This window comes from Stigmatopora nigra, chromosome 23 (genome assembly GCF_051989575.1).
Source record: "Stigmatopora nigra isolate UIUO_SnigA chromosome 23, RoL_Snig_1.1, whole genome shotgun sequence".
NCBI lineage: Eukaryota > Metazoa > Chordata > Actinopteri > Syngnathiformes > Syngnathidae > Stigmatopora > Stigmatopora nigra.
This window is the reverse complement of record NC_135530.1, coordinates 4,521,886-4,532,309: the sequence shown is the minus strand read 5'-3', so window position 1 is coordinate 4,532,309 and position 10,424 is coordinate 4,521,886. Positions and strand designations below refer to the sequence as shown.

Genomic DNA, 10,424 nt, shown 5'->3' with positions numbered 1-10,424 from the left:
GAAAAACATACAGCGAGTGAGAGGAGACGGTACTCTGTAACGCACGTCAATATATATAAATTGTGTCTAACATATAAAAGGAGTGGTATTATCTGCTACATTTTCACGCTTGGACAGATGGTGATCGGTCACATCGGTTTATTTCACGCATTTAGTGCCAATTAAGCTCACGCCAAAGCTTTAGCGAGCCAGCAGATTTGGCACAGTTCAGGTATGCAATCTGACAGGCAGAACAGATCAAGTGCAAAAAGGGGTGCATGTGTTACATTTCCTACCTTGGGGAGAATCACCATGCCACGTGTGGTGATGGGGTGCAGGTTGCCACATCTGTATGGGGCATGTGCCACCTGCCAAATTGATTAAAATATCATCAGGAATGAAAATGAATGCAGCAGTTAGTCATTTGGCTGTAATAGCCCGGTCATATTTACCAAAAAGTTCCACCTTTTGATTTATTTGACGTGATCGTGATGAAAATGGCAGGTGGAAATAGCGGTATCATGTCCAAGAAGGAGGGGAAATCACTCTGTGTTAAATGATCTTCATCTGTGAATGGTTTTTATTGGGGCTGTAAAAAGGATAGAGATTTGGAAAGCAAAAATTAGGGATTGTGAATACTTTTTGGTTACATTATATAGTGTGTTTATCAGCATTCATTTCAAAATGAAAGAGAGAATATGACTTAAATTTATTGTTAAAAAATACAAAAAGGTTGAACGTTACCGTATTTTCACGATTATAAGGCAAACCGCACCGCACCACATTATAAGGCGCACCATATTATAAGGCGCACCCTGAATGAATGAGACATTTGATTTTTTTTTTCCATACATAAATCACACTGGATTATATTTTGGAGAAAATGTAAGACTTTTAAGAGTGCATTATTGTCGTGAGAATACGGTAACATTGATTTATTTTTCATGAAAATGATCAACTAAATGAAACATATTAAAACTAATTGAAAATGAAAAGAGGAATTAGGCCCTCCCTGAATTTTATACCTCAGTCATGATTGCGTATTCAAATTCTTAGTAAACATTTTTCAAAATGTTCAAGTCAAGTCTAATTATTTTGGAATCCACACCTGATCACCAAACCAAAACTAAAGAAACCTACTAAAACTCAAATTCAAAATGCAGGGTGACCTAAAAAGATGCTTACCCATATTTCATTCGATAAAAAATCTATTTTTAACGAATGCCTCAAACAATTGAGGAACTGAAAACTGCCATCACAGCAAAAATAAGAGCCATCCCGAAAGAGGAGTGTGTAAAAGTGATTGACAACTTTGTCAGACTAGTACAGGTTTCCTTGCAAAGGAATGGTGGACATTTGAAACACATCTTGGGAAAGCCATAAATTGACTAAAAATTGACAGAAATAGCTGAAACTCTGGTGAATGTTCTTCCATAAACTGAAAAATATGTGGTTGTAATTTGAAATAAATAGCTTTTTAATCAAGTCAAAATAGAAATGTTCATGGGTACGCATCTTTTTGGGTCACCCTGTATGTGACCTCTCTCAGAAACCACAACGACTGACATGGCTACTATAAATAACACTAAATTCCCTCCCTCTAAATAAGCAATAAGTCCTTGCAATTTCCTGAAAAGCCAATGAAATGGTTCCATTTACAAATCCCCGGCTTTCACCGACTTGTAGTATTTTGACATACACTAATGCGACAGTGCAGATAAATGGAACCGCAAAACCAAACGTTAGTTGTCCTTAAAATAAAGCTTGGTGGTTTGCATATTCGCTGATGTGCCGGTAATCCCGTTTCATGCTCTTGTGGATCGGAGTTGCACCGTCATCCCGAGGCTTGACAATCCCACCTACATGAGTGTATCGGCAAACCTCCGCAACACGGCTATGACTGATGTGTTTACGTTCTTTCTTATCACATTTACCCCTCGCTACTCACGGGAGCGACTCCTCAACTTACACAGCCAATGAGTCACAGCTCGGCAAGAACAGGGTCCCGTTATTTGAAAACAGAGAGGTGCGCATTTTTCTTCATGCAGCAGCAAATTGGCTACCGAGAAAGAAAACCTAATCATCTATTTGTGGAATGGCTCGCCAAATATAAAAGGGGGAGGGGGTTAAATACTCAAGAGAGAACGTTGAAGTTAATCTAACTAGAATTGGAGGACATTTTGACTTCAGAATTCCTGAAAAAAAGGCCTTTATTCACCTTTTTAGTTATTTTTTTGCTATGTATTAATTCATAGGCAGTTTACAGATCAATTGTAAAGCTTTTGCTACTTTTATCTGAATTTATAAGGGGACAGCACATATTTATATTCATGTTAATGAACATATTTATGTGATTTTAGCCGAGGGCTAATTTCTATCTTTAGTCCCTTGTGTAGGTTGAAAACAAACGATGACACGTACCGATAGGTTATGTAAACAAAGAAGGTGCTTTGGCTGAATCCACATATTTAACAGTATTGTTCCAGTTCAGGCATTTGTGCTTTTTTTATATCTGACTGTGGGGGTGCATTTTTTGCCATTCTGTCCAATATTTTCAAAGCTTGCTTATAAATGGTTTCAATCTGTTTTAGTGTTGTTTTGCAGGCCGATGACCAACTTGTTAGGCAGTATCGTATTTTCACGACTATAAGGCGCACTTAAAAGTCTTAGATTTTCTGAAAAAATAGACAGTGCACCTTATAATACAGTGCACCTGATAATACAGTGGGCCTTATAATACAGTGCACCTTATATATGGAAAAAATGTCATTCATTGAGGGTGCGCCTTATAATGTGGTGCGCCTTATAGTCGTGAAAATACGGTAAGTCATATGTGGTATAATCCTTGTGTCAATACATACAGTAAAGTACCATATTTTCTGGACTATAAGTCACATTGTTTCCATCATAATTTGGCTGGGTCTGCGACTAATACTCAAGATTTTTTACAAACATTTTATGGGCCTCTATTGCATATGTTGGAAATAATGACAAACTTGCTTATTTGGGGAAAACGAGATGAATAAACAGCAGGAGATTGTCATCCCTTACCTTGTGATAAGTGGAACTTTCAACGTCACTTGATAGGTGAAAAATGAATGGCGAGGGAAGAAGCCCTGCAGAGTGAGAATGGCAATGATTTAGGGATGTTTCGTGTCAGGCGAGGTGACGCTCTCTCTCTCTCTCTCTTTCTCGACCGATGTAAGCTCTGAAAGAAAGTCAGAAAGATGGAGAGATGAGATGGAGATGAAGAAGTGGCGGGGGAGAGAATGCAGGGAGTAGCTGTCTATTGACGCTGCTGCAAATGTTCCCCTGGCTGCCTCTGACAAAAATGGATGATTTTTATTAAGAGCCTTGGCTTTGTATCTTCCATCTCATATATCTCCTCGAACAGAGGAAGGCCATCTCGAAAGCCGACGTGGAAGACAAGTGGTTCAGGACTTTTATTTGGAAGGGCTGTGCAGGTTTGCGTTTAAAAGCATTTTCGGTTCCATTTAAGGGAGAAATGTGGTGGAAAAAGAAGGGGTAGTCATAGTGAATGTTTTCCATAGGATTGGACCAGTTTTTAGGTGTAGTAAAAGTGGGTAGTAATGTGTAGCGAAAAGTTAGTTGCTATGTTGCACTGTTTCTTTTTAAAAAAAAGTGTTTTCCTCCTTGTTAACTCATTAACTGTGGCTAATCAGGTTTTTTTTTTTTTGGTCGAGTTGATTTTAACTGACTTCAGTGAAGCCTAAATTACCTCTGGACTTGTTTAATTAAATAGAACCTTTTCTGATAAAATGAAGTCAGGCAGATATAAAGATATTATAAAAACAAAAGCTGCAATAAAATTCCACAGATAAAATAAGAGAGCGGACAAAATATTAAAAAATAAATTAAAAAAAAGTGGGTGGCTTTGCTACTTCAGGACCTGGACAACTTTAATTTTATTGATAACATTTTTTAATCAATTTTCCATGAAAATGACAAAAAGCCTATTAAATTAATACCTAAATAGACAGCCTAAGTAGAAATATTTGCAAAGTTTTACCTTTTAAAACCCACGCTTAACTCATTGTGTATTGCTAAGCTCAATTTTTTTCCCCCAATGAAATTCAACATCGTTTTCACATTCTAAGAACTCAGACATTATGTGAAGAAATTGCTAAAAAGCCAGACAGAACATCAGGCTTAAATTCCTCCAACTGACATTTTGCTGTTGTAAATATCACGCCAGGTGTTGTGCTTTTTGCCCCATTTTCCTTGTCAATAAACTAGTAACTGCCGATGATCATTGATTGGCCCCGTCTCCACAACAACGACACGGCCTTTTGAAAGTTCCATCAATTTTTGCAAAATGGAAAGCAAATTAGATGAGCATTACATTTCGTTAGGACCGTCTGCCATATAAATCATTAGAAGGAAAAGCTCCGCCCCCGCCTGTTCGTCTTACATTGCAGGCATCGTCGAGGGGGTTCAGCAAGCCCAAGACATGGAGTCAAGTAGGAATTGCTCAAATCACTCACAGCAGCCTGTAACAATGTCGGCCCACACCAGCTTAACCGCCTGTGTGGCTATGAGCATTTGTCAGCTTAACACAAATTGATGCAACTAAAGCCCCGTTTCCACCAAGCGGGATTGTACAGTTTGCCATAGCCGCAATTTGGAAAGGTAAACAAACACTCAGCCTCCCACTAAAAAGTGTAAGCAGGGTGAAATAATCTGAAATTTGCAGAAATGTGCTGTTAAACTCCAATATATTTTCTGCCAAAAGGTAAAACCTGTGGAACCTGTTTTTTTTTGTTTTTTGACAGGGTAATTATTTCTAACTTTTAATGAGGCACTTATCGAATTTTTAAAACATCCATTAAGCTATGAATGATTGAGTTGGAAAACCTACAGCCTTACGTGGGCCGTATTTCCATCGTGCACAGTACAACTAATACACATGTCAATCATATTCTGATTCTAAATATATAGTGTTGCAAAACAACTAAATCTAAATTCACATTTCTCTTCTGGCATGGCATCATTTCTGCAAATCAACGCTTAAACTATTTCCAATTTTATACGTCTTTTAACTTATTATCTCTGACACAATAAAGTCACCCATGTGTTTTATACAAAGAAAATGAATTCTACAAAAATTGGGCATGAGCATATAACAATTTCCCATTTGTTGAGATTTTCTGTTGCTGTATTTGTATTATGAATAATGGTTGTTGTTACTATTTCAAATACAGTGGTACTTCGACATATGAGTGGCCCGACATACGAGCAATTTGAGTAAAATTTCAGGCAAAAGTAAGTACAGTGTTAGGTTCGATTATATTTATTTTTGTGTGTGTCTGCATCCGAATCCAAGTTTATTTAAATGTGTTTATGTTATGTTACGTGTGTTGCCGTGCAAAAAGACCCCCCTTCGAAATCCATATAATTTTAGTACTATTAAACACATTTTAGTAATATTAAACCACGAGTTATGTGTTACTTTGTTAATAGATGGCGAATTAGAACAAATAAAAAAATTTTTCCAATACAATATCCTGTTTTTGGTGTTTTTTCAGAGGGTTAAAATAAATTAATTAGTTTTAGTCCATTTCAATGGGAAACATTCATTTGATACACGAGAAAATCGACATACGAGCTAAGTCCTGGAATGAATTAAGCTCGTATCTCAAGGTACCACTGTCGTAGGAATAAATAGAAAACTTGGGGTGAATAAATCCCCCAAACCATTTTTATTTTTTTCAATTTCCACGTCTTTCTGAAATTCTTGGGCAATTGTCTCACACATAACCGTCCACCTTTGACACACACCTCAGACATTTATCCTTCCCAAGGGATTCTTTGGGCTCAGCTTGTTGTGGTCCACACTCCTCCGAATACCAATGACAGGTGCCATAAACCACAATCGAACGAGAATTCAACGGCACACCGTGCACACACACACACACACCTACCTACACACACACATGAGGACGTATACAACTGCTCCCAGAGAACAAATGGGACAAATCGAGTCTTGTGCTGATCAATAAAGAACTCCCTGCGCTATCACTCTGTCACCTCCATTTCTATAAAAAACAACAGCGTGAATAGGCTAGATTTGTTGCATCCAGCCACGGATAATAGGTGATAACGTCGCCCTGGCAACTGTTCCACAGAGTACACACGAATGCCATGAGGGGTTTCCACACTTGCTATTCACACCTGAATGTTTATTCTTATATAGGAAGACTGTCAATGTAAACATCCACCATCCATATGACAATAGATATGGTGAATACTTCTTTATTCCTGCGCTATCACACAAAAGGCCTGCTTAGTACACCAATGTTACCAACATTTTAGATCATTTTAGATGTAAACAAAGACACCAAAGTTTCAGCAAAATACATTTGGACCACTGGTACCAAGATAATTAACATGCCAATACAAAATAGAATATTTTCCTGAATTGTGCTGTCAGAAACGTACAGCCTCGCTTTACTTAAGTTTTGCTGGGAAGGCTTGATTTCATTTTTTTGGTAGATATAGACACATCTAATGTTCATGTTTTTTCAACAAATCAACAAGTATTGATCTGATGCGCAATAGAAAAATTCTTGATTTATCTGGACTAGATTTGTAGATGCATTATTTTCTCTGTTCTCAAACTCGTTCTAAAGGAGTTTTTTATATACAATTTTGATGTGTTTGAACCAAAGTAATGTCGCCAACCATTTACAAGATTTGTGCTTATTAAATAATACAAAATGATACATGAATCATAGTATGCAGCTGTATCTGTACTTCATGAAAAATACAAATTGTCTAGGGTCTTTTCGTGAATAAATTCTTACCTCAGAAACCTTCACATCAAAGTGTAAACACTTACAATGTTGTTGTAAACAGATCCTTCATAAGCAACGGCAAAAATAAAAGCCCAGTGCTAATCATTTTTGGATAGTTTTCATAAAATTCTTAACTTCTTGAACAATTTTTCAACAAAAAGCTCTTCCACGCAACCTACTTTTTGCAAGTATTTCAACCTGGCAACATAAAGAATAATCACTTGCTCCAATCAATAGCCTCGTGCTAATTCCATCAAGGGTGATATTGACCCAAGGATAGTTTAACCTTTCAAATAATATTGAACACTTGTACAACTCAGATTGGTTTAGATACATTCTCAAACAAGACAGTTGAGCAAAGTAACATATTGGAGCACAATTAAACATTGTGGCTTAATCTGTAACATGACCATTATGACACCAACTCCTACTTATGGTACCCATTTAATATACCCGGGTATATTAAACGGCAGTGGTATATTAAAAGGCGCACAAACGGGAGGCTCAGAAAAGCAAAAATCATTTGATACACCCAGGTATATTAAATGGCGCACAAACGGGAGGATCAAAAAAGCAAAAATCATTTAATATACCCGGGTATAGTAAACGGCAAAATATGGTACTTGACAGAAACACATAAATTGTAATCCCAAGTTTGCTCACCTGATACTGGACATAATGGCATATTGTGTTATTGTTTTCTTTTCCTATAACCGCAATGGCATTTTCTGACCGGAGGCAATTAAAGAAAAATATTTTGCATTTAGCTAAGCTTTAAAAAAAAAAAAAGGTATGGCAGTTGCAGGAAAGAAATTTCCGATTAAAAATAGTTGAAAATCTCCCCTTTTTTTGTGCTAGTTGCAACATCAAGCTGTGAATAGAGTACCAAAAAAAGCACTAATGTGCACTCTTTGGTGATACAGACAGTCCACCCAAAAGACAAAATGTCAAGCAGTGTTACACTGAAAGCAAATCAAACAGAAACATGCATTTAGCTTCCTGCGGTGCTGCCGTGCCTGGGAGAAATCAGTCACGGTCGGTTTTTGCAGAATGCTTGGAGGACCGCCTGCTGTCAGCCTGAGACGGGCACTCAGAGAGACGCAACCTACAGCTTCCATGTGACTTGCTGTACGTAAAGTGAAATGTTTATCTGTCTGTCTTTTGGACAGGAAAGGGCAGACCCAAATAACAGACAGAAATGGGGCTTTGAAGCTTGACATAGAAGAGATTTTCTGTTGAAAACTTGTTCAAGAAGTTCAGAATTTGATGAAAACTAGCCAAAAATGATTAGTGTTGGGGTTGTATTTTTGCCATTGCTTATGAAGGATCTGTTTACAACAACATTGTAAGTGTTTACACTTTGATGTGAAGGTTTCTGAGGTAAGAATTTATTCACGAAAAGACCCTAGACAATTTGTATTTTTCATGAAGTACAGATACAGCTGCATACTTTGATTCATGTATTATTTTGTATTTTTTAATGAGTACATCAGAATGAAAGTCTTGTAAATGGTTGGCGACATCACTTTGGTTCAAACACATCAAAATTGCAACAGAGTTTGAGAACAGAAAAAAATAATGCATCTACCATATCTAGTCCAGAGAAATCAAGATTTTTTTCTGTTGCGCATTAGTTCAATACTTGTTGATTTGTTGAAAAAAACATGAACATTAGATGTGTCTATATCTCTCCAAAAAAATGAAATCAACTCTTCCCAGCAAAACCTTAGTAGAGCGATTTTTTCACAAGCCCTTTAAAAAGATCATCCATATGCTTTGAATAGGAGATATTCCCTAAGCGACTCATAAAAGTGCTTAATTATTGAATAGCGCTGGAGTATTCTGCTCAAACACGAGCCCGGGATTCACAGACAAGCTCTCGTCGACAATTTTATTATTTTGTGAAGGGTACTCTTCAAATTAATTAGTCCAGATTAAAAACAATGACAATGGATTTGAGGAAAAAGATGGACTGTTTTTTTTTGGAGGGTGGGGTGGATTTCAGAAAGACACAATTTTCTATTTTTGTTCATTTGCATATAATGTTAAATTGATGCTTCTATATTCCAGTGGGTGACTTATTTTTTGGACTTACATTTTGGGTCACTAGCTATTATATTTGGGCTATACATAGCACTGAATAAACAGTGTTATATGTTGGTGGATTGCATATATTTTTGTCCAAAACTAACTTGTTTTTGAATTTTTTATTTTATTATTATTTTTTTTTTTTTGTTGCTGCAATCCCGAATATTAAGGTTAGAATTGAAAGAGCCTGGGTCACGTCAATTTTTGTCAAAGTTGCGACCGTCTGAATGGACCAAGGTTTTGCAAAGTATTCCCACAATAATGAGCAGTCAAATACACTACAAAAAGTCCCTTGACTTGATTGGTCGATACTCCAGGTACAAAAGCCTCCAGGCCCAATTACCGAGGTGCTCACCTCCACATTAAGACACCCAACCAGTTATTGACAGAACTCACCGGTAGTCGCTCAAAGCTTCTCTTGGGTAATAATACGTTAAAGCTAAAATCCGGTCAGAATAATCTTTAGCAAGTAAAACAAATCGACGGGGATGGTTCAAGGAAGTTTGCACTTTAACTGCCACTTCTTTTGAGCTGAAGGACCGACCAGAATAAGATCAAGTGGAGCTACTACCCCCCGCCCAAAAAAAGGGACAGAAACAAAGATGGCAAGAGGACCAAAGGGTAGCAGGGGCTCAGAGAAAGAAATGAAAAATGTAGTGAGTTAATGGAGGTTGAGAAGAGGGATCAGGACAGAGGAGAGGAGAACAAATGGATTTCACGCCGTCCATTACAAGCGCTGCTGTGTGGTAGAGTGCCACAAGCCAAAATGCCCCATTTATTCCCGACATAATTACACGCCAATGAGGCCCTGCCGACGCCCAATGTGAGGTTAAGTCGATAGGTGACCCACATTTAAAGCAGCCGTGTTCTTTAATGGCATCTCCGGTCTAAAAGATTTCAATCGAGCATCTAATATGTCAAAATGAAAATGTACCTTTGCAATTTGGCCGGACTGCTACTATGTGCAAAAACACATGGGGATATTTCCGTCCTTTGAAATGGCATTATTTTAAATGTCAAAGCCGAGATCACATGTGTCAAAGTGGCGGCTCGGGGGCCAAATCTGGCCCACCAAATCATTTTGAGTGGCCCGGGAAAGTAAATCATGAGTGCCAACTTTCTGTTTTAGGTTCAAATTAAAATTAAGAGTATAGATGGATATTAAATTTCCTGATTTTCCCCCTTTTAAATCAATAATTGTAATTCGGTAATCATTTTTTCTGTTTTTTCTTCAATTTCTTTTGTAAAATCTAAAAATATCTAAAAAAGCTAAAGTAAACATTGTTTTCGATCTATAAAAAACTGAATAAGGGTTATACTTCTATATGAATCCTTAAATGGTAGAGCCGCCAGTCAGTATTATCCCAAATAATTTCCATAACTGTCTGCTAAAAAGAAAGACAGGGCCGCACAATCTTCCAAAAACTGTATGTCTCCACATATTTTCAGTTCAGACTTTAATATTACTTTCTATCGCTGGGCTCATATTGATTGCAGAACTGTACCCACCCATTTAATTATCCATCCAGCATATAAAATAGC

General features: G+C 37.3%; 1 long non-coding RNA gene across 1 annotated transcript; it reads right to left on the bottom strand.

Annotated features, from left to right (window-relative positions):
• Positions 1–224: 224 nt before the first annotated feature.
• Positions 225–3,166, bottom strand: LOC144181045 (uncharacterized). Its single transcript, XR_013324601.1, has 3 exons — positions 3,031–3,166; positions 432–568; positions 225–347 (listed from the first exon to the last, which is right to left on the bottom strand). It is a non-coding gene; the product is annotated as an uncharacterized LOC144181045 (long non-coding RNA).
• Positions 3,167–10,424: the final 7,258 nt, after the last annotated feature.